The sequence below is a fragment of the Equus caballus genome, chromosome 2 (assembly GCF_041296265.1).
Source record: "Equus caballus isolate H_3958 breed thoroughbred chromosome 2, TB-T2T, whole genome shotgun sequence".
Classification (NCBI taxonomy): Eukaryota; Metazoa; Chordata; class Mammalia; order Perissodactyla; family Equidae; genus Equus; species Equus caballus.
Genome location: NC_091685.1, coordinates 114,923,346 through 114,935,854, shown reverse-complemented (window position 1 = coordinate 114,935,854; position 12,509 = coordinate 114,923,346). Strand labels below are relative to the sequence as shown.

At 37.6% G+C, this 12,509-nt stretch overlaps 1 protein-coding gene across 2 annotated transcripts in view; it reads left to right on the top strand.

The window, feature by feature from the left end:
- The window catches only part of NDST3 (N-deacetylase and N-sulfotransferase 3), a 161,506-nt gene that overhangs the window by 39,068 nt on the left and 109,929 nt on the right, over positions 1 to 12,509 (top strand). The gene's annotated exons all lie outside the window — the stretch shown is intronic.

Below are 12,509 nucleotides of genomic sequence, written 5' to 3'. Positions count from 1 at the left end.
TTTATGTTTGTATTATAATTGACTCCCTTTTATATCTCTATCATTTTTTTCTGTTTTAAATCGCTTCTATCTAATGTTTATCCCATATAACCTATACATACTTGTGACAACTTTAAATCATTTTGGTGGGGGAGGGGAATTAGGATAAGGCATTAAAAGTTTTTTGTGATTATCATGTTCCAGACACTAGGCTTTGCACAGATTACATCATCCAAAACTTAGGACCCTTTGAGGTAGGAATTGTCACTCATTGTTTTCAGAATAAGGAAACTGAGGCTCAGGAAAGGCATTTGCCAAGGTGAAAAGTTACTCAATGTCCTTGGAGCTGGGACTGAAGCCCATGCACCTTCCCTCCAGATATCACACTATGGACTTTCTGAATAGCCTCCCAATTCGAATGTCGTCAGAAGGTCACAGGAGGTTATTCTGGTAGCTTGACTTAACCTGAAGCCTTTGTCAGATGTTAGGCCATTTCTGTTTCTAGTCTCTTCAAGTCAACTGGCCTTTTCTCTCTTCCCATCTTTAAAGTCACCATCCTTTTTGCGTTTGCTGCTCTTCTGAAGAAGCTGGACTTGTCCAAAGAAATCTCTTTTTTTCTCAATTTTAGTTCCTTTTTGGCTACAGAACTGTAGTTCAGCTTCAGGCTCAAATTACCCTAAATTCCAATTCTAAGCATCCATTCAACAAATATTTATGTGTGCCAACTGCCTGCCAGGCACTGGGCGGTCTTCAGTGAATGAAGCAGGCAAAGCCCCCGCTCTCGTGTTCCTTTTGTTCAGGGAGCAGCCAACAATCAACAAGTATGAGGTATGGCATAGGAGGCACTGACGGGTGCTGTGGAGAAAGTAACGTAGGACTAAGGAGATAGGAAAGTCTGGGCCTCAGAGGGCGGAGGTGTGTTGTTGCCAAATTTATAAGGATGGTCTGGGAAAGCCTCTCTGATAAGATAATATTTGAACAGAGACATAAAAGAAATGCAAATAAAAAATGTGATGATCTGTGGAAGAAAGCAAGAACAATTGTGGGGTGTTTCCCTAACAATAAGAAGGCCATTGGGCTGGTCCTGAGTGAAGAATGAGTTGATGCCTAAAATTGCTTGACTCTATAAGTCATTCAAGAATGGCATCTGACTTTAAAAATATAAACCATTTCCCAGAAAACTTACTTTAGACTATATTAATATTTTTATACATTGTTTGGTACTTTATAGTATAAAAAGACTTTTCAAAGATATTATCTTATTTTCTCCTCAGAATACCCTGTCACTGAGTCCTGGGTCTAATTTGACTATCCCAGCAACTGACATAGGACCCGACACATAATAGGCGTTCAATGAATGTATATTGAATTAATGAGTTGGTTTAAACTCAATGGTAAACTTTTAATTTTCAACTTTATCGTGTTCCTTTTTATTGAACTTCAGTGACTGGATTACAATGCACTGAAGCCTCAGGGGCTAACGAGATGCATTGGGCCATTTGCCTTCACCCTGATATGTGTATGTATTTAGTTATTGTGTTGATTGATACTTTTCTGCCTAACTCTTCCATTAAGTTCTTTAGCGTCTTTCCTTGTAGTCAGTTTCTATAGGCTACTAGTTTATCTTACCTAATCTGTTATATTCTTGGAAACCAGATCACAAAGCTTGTTAAATCTATACATAAAATAAAGTGATTCCAAGTGAGAGCATGAAACCCTTTCTTAAAGAATTAGTTCAATAACTTTAATACTTGCTTCCTGACAGCTGTTCTGATCTCATAGGCATTTTTCTTATTTCTGCGTTTACAATTAGGCTCTGGTGAACAAAAGTTGCTAGGCAAAGTATACATTTTAGCCTTTACTTCAGCTTTCATCAAAAAAAATTATAAAGCATTTCAGTCCATCCCAAGGAGGTTCTGTGATCTGATCTAAAGCCACACTAGGAGCTTATTCATTGGATTAAACCTGACCTCTTTACCTGAAGCACCCACGAGGTTGTCTGAGCACCATTTACCCCTCACTGAAGCAAGAGCTCCCATCCAGTGTTGACGATCTACCCTCTTTGTGCAACATGGTTACAAATGTGTCTCTTGCCCTGGGGCATCCTTAACATGTCCTCTCCATGGAAGCCATCACCTCTGTATACCCTTTAGTTGTCCTACAGAAGTTTTCAGTCAAATTGTATTCTCTTCCTTTCTGGTTGGGAATTATTGTGGCATTACCATTCACTCATTTATTCTTTCATTCTTTCAACAAGTAGCTATGGAGAGCTTCTTATGTGCCAAGCACTGCTCTGGGCAGTGTAGATGGAGCATTGTAAAGACAGAGGTTATATCTACTTTCTTGGAAAGCTAAATGAATGATTCTAATGGGGGAGAGCTAAATGAATGGTTATAAATATACACCAATAGTAACAGTAATAAATTCTGTGAAGAAAAAAAAAAGACCAGGGAAACCAGACACAGAGTGATCTATTTAAAAGGAAGGCCTTACCAAGCAGATGGTACTTAAGCAGAGACGAGAAAGATGTGAGGAAGTAAGCCACGTGAGTATCTGGGGGAAGTGCATCTTTGAAGAGGAAACAGTAAGACTGAAGACCTTGAGGACAAACTTGGTATGCTCCAGGAAGAGCATGAAGACTAGTACATCCAGAGTTGAGTAAGTCGGAAGGAGGATGGTAGAATAAGGTCGAAGGCAAGGGCCAAATAATGTAGGGGTTTTTGACATCAGATGTCACCACTTCCCAACAGGTCCTGGTGTGTTTGACCTGATGCTGTTTCTGAACAGTTTTCTTAAAGCCAGTGTAAAGAGAAAGGGCCATCTATTGGAAATAATTTTGGTAGGGTAATTCATCTAATGCTCTTTTAACAAAATTCATGAAAAAACATGAGGACAGCAGTACTCACAGCTGTACACTCTGATTTTTCTGTTTGTTGAGGTGAAATTCACATACGTAAAATTAACTATTTGAAAATAAACAATTTAGTGGCATTTAGTACATTCACAGTGTTGTGCAATCACCACCTCCATCTAGTACAAAACATTTTCCTCACCCCAAAAGGAAACCCCATACCCGTTAAGCAGTTATGACCAACTTCCCCCTACCTACCTCTGGCAACCACCAGTCTCCTTTCTATCTCTGTGGATTTACCTAGCCTGGATATTTCATGTAAGTGGAGTCATACAGTACATAACCTTTTGTGTTGGGCTTCTTTCCTTTAGCATCAATGTTTTCAAACATGTGTCAGCACTTTATTCCCTTTTATGGCTGAATAATATTCCATTTTATGTATGAACCATAATTTTTTTATTCATTCATCCATTGATGGACACCTAAGTTGTTTCCACCTTTTGGCTTTTGTGCATAGTGTTGTTATCAATACGCATATACAAATATCATCTGAACACCTGTTTTCAGTTCTTTTGGGTATATATCTAGAGTGTAATTGCCAGATCATACAATAATTCTGTATTTAACTTTTCTACAGCAGCTGAACGATTTTACAGTCCCATGACAATCTGATTCTTAATCCTCTTTCCTCTATAAGCACTTGCCTCCTCACACCTTATCTTCCCTAAGTTGGAGCTGGTTACCCTAGTTTACCACACTTTACCTAAAGGGACAACCTGATTAACTGATTCTCCCAATGCAGCTGAAAGAGACTTTTATTAGAAAAACTAAGGAAAATAAAATTAATAAAGACAAAATGAAAACTTTAGAGCCTACAATCTATGTTGCATAATTTCCAACCCAAATTTCTGTAGCCATGATGGGATACTTTGGGGCCAACACAGTTTCTAGGACCTCAATTGAATTCTGATGAGCCTTATATATTCTGTTTTTTTCTAGAATATTTCTGATTTGAGAATTCATAGTACCCATGACCTATGTGGCTCATACAATCATTGATTAGCTGAATGCCTACTGTGTACCAAGAATTTTGCTAGACATTGAGCATCAAAGATTTCATATTCTCAAGGAAAACCAAGCCTACGAATAGGTAAATTAGAAACTACCTTGAACTATTTGACATCAAGGACTAGGACAGTGATTCTTAGAGTGTTTTATGATGTCATCTATATCAAAATCGCCTAGGATGCTGTGGCCCTGCTTCCGCGCTATCGTTCAGAATCTGTGGGTTAGAACCCAGGAATCTGCATTTTATTGAACTTTTCAGATGATCTTCATGTACATAGGATTTTGAGAAGCACTGAAATAAGGAGTGGCTTTATTTTAGCACTGAATAATTTGAAAATGAAATGTTTTACAATTTTTTTTTGAGTTTGAACTATGTTGAAATTATTGATCAAGATTCAAAACATTTTATGAAAATAAAATAGTAAGAGAATGTCCCTTGGTGCTCGTTGTCAAGTCTTTATGAGTTTAATGTACTATCAGATCAGTCAGAAATTTATTCATGTCCCCATTCAATAAATAGTTACTCCTCCCTCTTGTGTTCCTGACATCATGCTGGGCTTTGGGGCTGAAAAGCGAATGGGACAGACACAGTCGCGACCTCCTGGAGTTTATAGTTTAGCCTCAGCCTCACATTTTGTTTCTGACATATAACACAAGCTTTTATTTGGGGCGGGGGGAGGTGGCTAGGTAACATTTTATCAGTGTTTTTAAAAATGTATTTAGCACTTTCACTTCTCAAGGAGAACAGATATGCTACTAAGGGTTTTTCAGCATACGTCTGCAACTATTAAAGGAAATTTAATTTGCTCTGGAATAATAGTAAGTGGGTTGGGATCCCTCAGTCCCCTCATGTGGGGTCCGACACCCCTGCTTCCTTTTTGGCTTTGCTTCTAGAAGCCAAGTATTTTAATTTGTTAAGATGTTAAAATTACATTTATAATAACACATAAAACCCTTTTCTGTATGTTTGAATGAATGAGACATAACTTACAGTTTCCTAAAGGTGTTATGTTATAAAGAACCGTGAACTACACTTTATATTTATTTCTTTAAACAAATTAAGTACATTAGGATTTTGACTATTTAAGTGTATCAACCATAAGCTAAATAGAATATGCATAACAATTTCAAGTGAATACTTAGAGTATCGCTTACTTGTTTTGTATTTTCCCACTCGCATATCATTATTTGCCAATTTCAGTTAAACAATTGTTCTAGCAAAACCAGGTCTCACCTGTATAACTTAGAGGTTGTGTACAATGTATGCTCTAGGCCAGTTTAAGTATGTAACAGGGATAATTCAAGATGACCATGTAACTTCTGTCTCCTTGACTTTCACACAAACCTGTGTGCTTACTCTGTTACTACAATGCTAACGATAAAACACATGACCACTGAGGTGGAAAATTAAGAATTCGCTGAGGTCACTTAGTAAGAAATTCAAAGCCCTGTAAAAGTTACTGTAATGCAGCTACTTGGATCATCTTCCTCTTTTGTTTAAAATCCTCAGTGCTGATTAGACAACCCCAAAAGGGCTAGGGGTCAATTTGAAAATATTGTTTAAAATTTGAAGTATAGGCCTGGTTTTACTAAAATGGGTAAGAGTGAAAAATAGAAGGTGGAATTTTGTGGAGGGACAATGAATTTTTAAGATTGACACAGGAAAGGACAAAGGATTCCTCTCGTAGAGCTAAAACACTGCTTCTGCGTGCTGGGAAAGGTTTTAGGGCCATATATCCATTTTCTCATTTGATCTTCTTCCAAACCCATGAGGTGTATATTGTTATCCCTGTTTTCCAGAAGAGTAAACTGTGATTTGGAGAGGTTGGGTCCTTGTCCAAGCTCACACAGTAGTCACATGGCAAAGTCAGATGCCAAAATCTCTCTGATTCCAAATCTGCTCTTCATTCATCATGGCCTGTTGGTGACGCCACACTCAAGGACTGGGCATTCAGCAGATGGTGACCTTGGCTTAAGGCATTGTTAACAAGAAGCAGGATAAAGTCTAATCCTCCTCACTATAATTAGCAAATTCCTAGGTGAAACTTCCCTATCCATCTTCCCAAACTCGAGAGGGTCATGGAAAACATGGAAACACACTCCAACCTTTGGTCTTTATATTTTAAGTAGCAGGATAATATAATATTGTATATCAACTATGCTTCAATTTTAAAAAGTTAGCAGGATAAACATAGTTTCTTCTTTTTATGTGTAGACTTTACATTTAGAATATGAACAACTAAGAGTGGAGTGATTATTTTACTATCAGAAATGTTGCTAGGTACTGTAGAGCTGTGTCTATAGGTGTCATATTGTGATTTATAACAAGAAATACATATTTTGTCTTCGTCTGGTTTCTGGCACAGAGCTCCTAAAACCCTTGGAATTTCCTGTGATGAGAGCCATAAAGGTGTCTCATTATGTTAATGGGTAACTTTTGGAAAGTACCTAAGGATGGAGACTGGTTGCCAGTGGAGCCCACCACATGATTAGAGGGTTGGAACTTTCAGTCCCACCCCCTGACCTCCAGGGAGGGGAGGGGGCTGGAGGTTGAGTTCAATCACCAATGGCCAATGATTTAATCAATCATGCATATGTAATAAAGCCTCCATAAAAACCCAAAAGGACAGTGTGCAGAGAGCTTCCTGGTTGGTGAACACATGGAGATTCGGGGAGAATGGCATTCCTCCAGAAGGTTTGGAAGCTCCGCACCCTTTCCCCATACCTTGCTGTATTCATGTCTTTCTGTTCCTGAGTTATATCGTTTTATAATAAACTGGTGATCTAGTAAATAAAATGTTCCTCTGAGTTCTGTGAGCCACTCTAGTGAATTCATCGAACCTAAGCAGGGGGTCTTTGGAACCTCTGATCTACAGCCGGTTGGTCAGAAGCACAGGTGATTACTTGGACTTACAACTGTCATCTCAAGTAGGTGTGTGTTGGGATGGGGTGGGAGGGTCAGTCTTGTGGGACTGAGCCCTTAACCTATGGAATGTGATGCTATCTCCAGGTGAATAGTGTCAGAATTGAATTGAACTGTAGGACACCCAACTGGTGTGTGAGCATTGCCCGTCGACTTGGGGAAACCCACACACACATACATCAGAACTGGTGACCAGAACACCCCTTAATAAGTTTCTTGTCAAGAGAGTTTAAATACTGTTGCAAAAAGTGGCCAAGTATTATGCATCCCACTCACTTACCTATCTTTCCTGCATTTCTTTCTTATTTCCATCCCCAGTGTCATTGTGTAGGCAGGTCAGATGGTAGGGTTGATCCTGGCCTTATTGTTGATTGTCTTCCTCTAATATTGTCTTCCCTCTAATTGTGCACGATGCTCTCTCACTCTAAGGTTAAGCTTAATTAACTGTTTCCAGCAAATTTCAGTGTTTTCCTTGTCTGAGACCAGGTCTTATATAGAGAGCCTTCCAATTCTGTCCAGGCAAGAGGGAGAGCGAAGAGATCCTTATAGTCCTTCACAGCCCGCCATTGTCCTGCAGTCCAGCTCCACAGATGGTGCACTGAATGACCCTTCCTTACTCTGAATGCAGTGGGTCAGCATTCCTAGTTCAGCTAGGTATTCACTGACCAACCTAGTCTTCCCATCCTTCTCATACCTGAAGGTTTTGGAAACCAAGAGTGACAGCCAGTTAGTGAGAGTGATAAGAAAAGCCACATCTTATTCCCTGCTAGTGGATTCTGTCACCACCGCTCTGTATGCCAGTGATAACAGTGTTCAGTGTTGCTGTTTGTGTTGTTTCTGTAGACAACAGAGGCAGTGAGCTTTGAAATCCAAAGTCCTTGTTAGATCACTTCTTCAACACTTAACTAGCTTTGTGACCAGGGGGAAGTCACTTAAGCTATGTAAGTCATGCCTACTGTGTCTGAAATGGAAGTAATAATCTCGTCTACATAAAGTATTTCTGAGTGTGTGTGTGTGTGTGTAGATAGATACATAGATACAGGAGCTGCCCAATTGTTTTCATTTACTTTAGCAGATCTACATATATATTGTATATACATAATTAGTATTTGGTTGATTAATAAAATAATAATGCTAAAAATTCTGTGCTGAAACACAGAATTGCCTGCTGCTGAAAAACCACACTCAACACTGAAATTTCTTCCCCAGCTTTAATCTGGCTCACCAACTCCTTTTCTGAACTTACAAAAGATAAAACAGGTCAAAATATAGTCTAGGAAGCACATACAAGAAACAAAAAATTCGCAGATGTTCCCCCCAAAGAATGTCACACATGTAATGAGTACTAACATGAGTCTCCATATAAAATGTTTTTTGCAGTTATTTTTAATTTTTTCTCTTTCATTTACTTTGATATATTCATTCAGTTAAAGAAAGTTGGAGAAAATCCAAAGATATATAAAAGCTCCCATTTTGCTCAGTTCTCAGAGCTCAATTTCTTTAAATTAGATCTTTTTTGCTTTCAACTGGATCTTTCAATGCCTGTAAGTGTTTTTGGCTTTGTAGAATGAAGCCTAAAAAAATTAAGTTAGTGGGGTAGCATACAGATTCAAATTTGAAAAAGTAATTTTGGAAATAGTCAAATTTTCATGTTAAATTATATTCAAAATGCAATTCCCTAATAATTTTAATTGGATATTATGTTCCCTCCTAATACTTTCATAAACGTTTCCAAATTTGCTGCAAAATTCTTTGGTGAAGAATAAGCAGATTTTCTGTTGTACAAATAGCTACTTCATCATTATATAAATATGTACTGATACACAGAGCAGTATTTATATGAACCAAAAAATGTGAACAAACTAAATGTACAACAGTAGGGCAAAATGGTTAAATAAATTATGTATACCCATTTGATTCGATATTCTGATTCATTCCAAAAATTGGTTTTGAAAGATTAATGAAGCAGGAGAAAGCTCATGATATAGTAGTAAAGGAAAAAAGCAAAATTCAAAACTGTATTTTTAGTCATAGTTGGTATAGTTCTAAATTTATTTTATGGCTCTAATTTCACTTACCTTTGTATATATCTGTATATACATTGATATATTTAGTTATTGAAAAAATTGAGAGCGAATTCCATTATAATATTAACTTATCCTGACAGGTAGACTTATTAATGATTTTAATTTTTTTAATCAGAAAAAATGTGTTACTTTAAAAAAATAATCACTGATATATGAAATTTTAAATTACCCTGCTAAAAATAGATGATGTTTTGAAACACTTAAAAATAAAAGTACTGGGACCAGCCCATTGGTCTAGCAGTTAAGTTTGCGCACTCCACTTTAGTGGCCTGGGGTTCACTGGTTCAGATGCCAGGCATGGACCTAGCACTGCTCGTCACGCCACACTGTGACACCATCCCACATAAAATAGAAGAAGATTGGCACAGATGTTAGCTTAGTGACGATCCTCCTCAAGCAAAAGGAGGAGGATTGGCAACAGTTGTTAGCTCAGGCCCGTCTTCCTCACACATAAATAAAATAAATGAATAAATAAATAAAAGTACCACTTTTCACTCAATCAGAGCATTTTTGACAGTAGACACCTCTGTCGTTAGGGTGCTTGTGTTAGAGGAGACCACTGAAGGTACCTCTGCAGGTGCCTGTGGTTGGTCACCTCCTCGTGACCAGAGTATCTGCACGTCAGAGAGGCTGTGCCTGCCCGCAATACACATGCTTTTCTGAATGTGGCTTTGGAACATTGATTTATCTTATTATGATTACATTTTTAGATATTATGGCACCACATGTTGCACATAGACGATAAAGTATCATTTTATATCACTTTTTAAATATTTTGTTCATAGGAATAGACTATTTCAGTTTAAAATAGAATAATGCTGAATAAAATCATTCTAGTAATGAAGAGTTTAATGAAAAGAATATGATCTAAGAATATTTCTGGGGACTCAAGCTTTTTGCACATAAGCATATTTTGAAAAGATGTGAATAATGGATGAATATGTAACACTGTTCTCATAGACACCCCGAAATCTGGTACCAAAAACAATATAAAACAAACATGACTGCTTATCTTAAGTATATAAAATGTCATCTAAAAATAAATTTCCCCCTTCAACCTACACAGCATAATATTCGTTATCTCCAGTCTGTTTTGGTACAGTCGCGCTACATAACGATGTTTCGGTCAACGCCAGACTGCATATACCGTGGCGGTCCCTAAGGTTAATATCATACAGGCTAGATGTGTAGTAGTCTATGCCATCTAGGTTTGTGTAAGTATGCTCTGTGATGCTCACACAATGATGAAATCTCCTATCGGCGCATTTCTTAGAACATATTTTCATCGTTAAGCGACACATGACTGTATATCTTTTCTATGCTTTAGTGTTTGTTTCTAGAATATCAGATAAATGTGTAAAATGCCAACTCAAACCTGAAAAATTAGGGCTAATTCAATTAATTTGAATTAATGTATTCTAGTTAATTAAGAGGTTAGTTCACAGGTGCTTTTTTTAGCTTCTAAGGCCTGAAAACAGGAAAGGTGTTTTGGGTATTTATTTCCATCAAGTATTGTAAATGTAAATTTTAAAAAGCAATCAAGAAGCACAAAGCAAAGTTCAAGTTGAAGTTTAGTTCAGGGATTTTATTTTCAGAGAGGCAAAAAGAAAAACTTTCCAGCTGTAAGATTAAAGCATTGTACACACAAGAAATAATTTTAAAGTGGATCTTGAATCCATATTTTCACCATTGAAAGGAGAAAAATAAGAGAATGAAATGAAGTGAGTAAATGGATAAAGAAGAAAGATAAGATCTAAGGGGAAGGAAAGTTAGGAAGAGCCACTGGAATGTTCACTTGGGGAGAATAAATTGGAGAGAAGAAGGGGAGAAGGAAGGGAAGGAAGATAAGGTAAATAAAGTGAGAAAAAATCTTTAAGAAGTAAATGAGATATAGGTATATATATTAGATATAATTATCAGCAATACATATTATATATGTTAATATATATGATATGTACAATATATATCATATGATTATATCAACACCTAATATTTTTTGCCACTTTTTTGAAAAGTTTACCAAAAACTCTTGCATGAATTATCTCTTTTATAATCCTCATCATAATTCTATGAGTTGGACAATTGTCTCCACTTCCACAAATGAAGGGAAAAGTTCAGAGGCAATATGAATTGTACAGCATCACTAACAATAACAACCATAGTAGTAGTAGTAATAGTAGCAGCAGTGATAACAGAGGAGTGGCACTAATTGTTGAGCACACACCAAGTGCCAGTCACTATGCTAATGGCCTAAATTAATTATCTCATTTAATCCTCATAACAGTGCTTTGAGGATATTATTATTATCCCTACTTTACAAATAATGAGTCCGAGGCCTGGACCGTTTAATAACATGCCCACAGCTGAATAGAGGCAGATGCAGAATTCCAGCTGAGACGACCTGACTCCCAGGCCTTAGTGACTGTGCTGTAAGTCCCAGAGCTGGCATTTACATCCGTACCTTCAGATTCACTAGCTGATGCTCCTTCCATCTGGACAGAAAGAGACAGGCTCGATCTTACATGCAGGCAGCACCCCTGCCCACACCTCCACACACCAGGGACCTGAGTACCACCTAGAAGTCCCAGTCTTCCCTTCATCACTGCTCACTTGGCCACATTCTCCTTCCTCTGCCCGACTCATGCCCGGCCCTTTCGAGGACAGGGCCTAACCTGTTCCCAATGACACTGCCATCAGTTAATTCTTTTGCTTCTATAGTCAGAGTGGAAATCCATGAACAGGCCTGTCTTCCATTTTTGAGTGCCCTCCAGACCCACATATTACATGGTTCAGTTGTGCACATAAAGGAGATTGTTCATAGTAGTGATAGAAAAAGAAGACAGAGACACGTAAATTTCAAAAACTTACCATTGGTCAGATGAATTTAAATCAGATTCAGAAGTTCTCTTCCTTGGCTTTTACACAACAAGGAGAATCACTTGCATCCACAGATAAGGCATACAGTCATGGGATCGTGTCTGAATAAAAACCGTCTATCTGTTTATCCCCAAAAAGACTGAGGCCGTGAATGCGATGGGGCAGGGCTTCCACGTGTCAGCTGTACTGTTAAGGAACAAGCTTGTGTTGTGCGCCCAGCTGTACTCTGGAAAGTTGGAAAGAAGATATGGTGTGGTAGAGTAAAAAGGGTACCTAATTTGGAATCGGGTGATCGAAGTCTTTAATCTAGTGTCTAACACCAATTTTATTTGTGAAAATGAACAAGTCATTTCTCCTCAGTTTCCTCATGTGTAAAAGAAGTGTTGACTAAGATCCTTTACAAATTTACCATTTAGCGTTACTTTCTCTATGTATGAATGGGTGTGTGTGTGAGAGAGAGAGGCAAAAAAGAGAGAAAGAATGTAAGAATACGAATTTAAGTAAAAAGGAGGAGAAAGAAAAAAGTCCATTAAATACTCATAGCATGGTAAATACTTTATAGAATGTAACAATTAAAACTCTGATTCAAAATAACTTTGCTTGTTAGAAGTAGGGTTTTTCGCTTGTCTGTTTTTTAGTGAAAAGGTAAATTAGGGATTTACTTTACCATGACACCCCTTTTAAAGAGCAATCACTATCTTTTGAGAATCTAAGACTTAAAGAT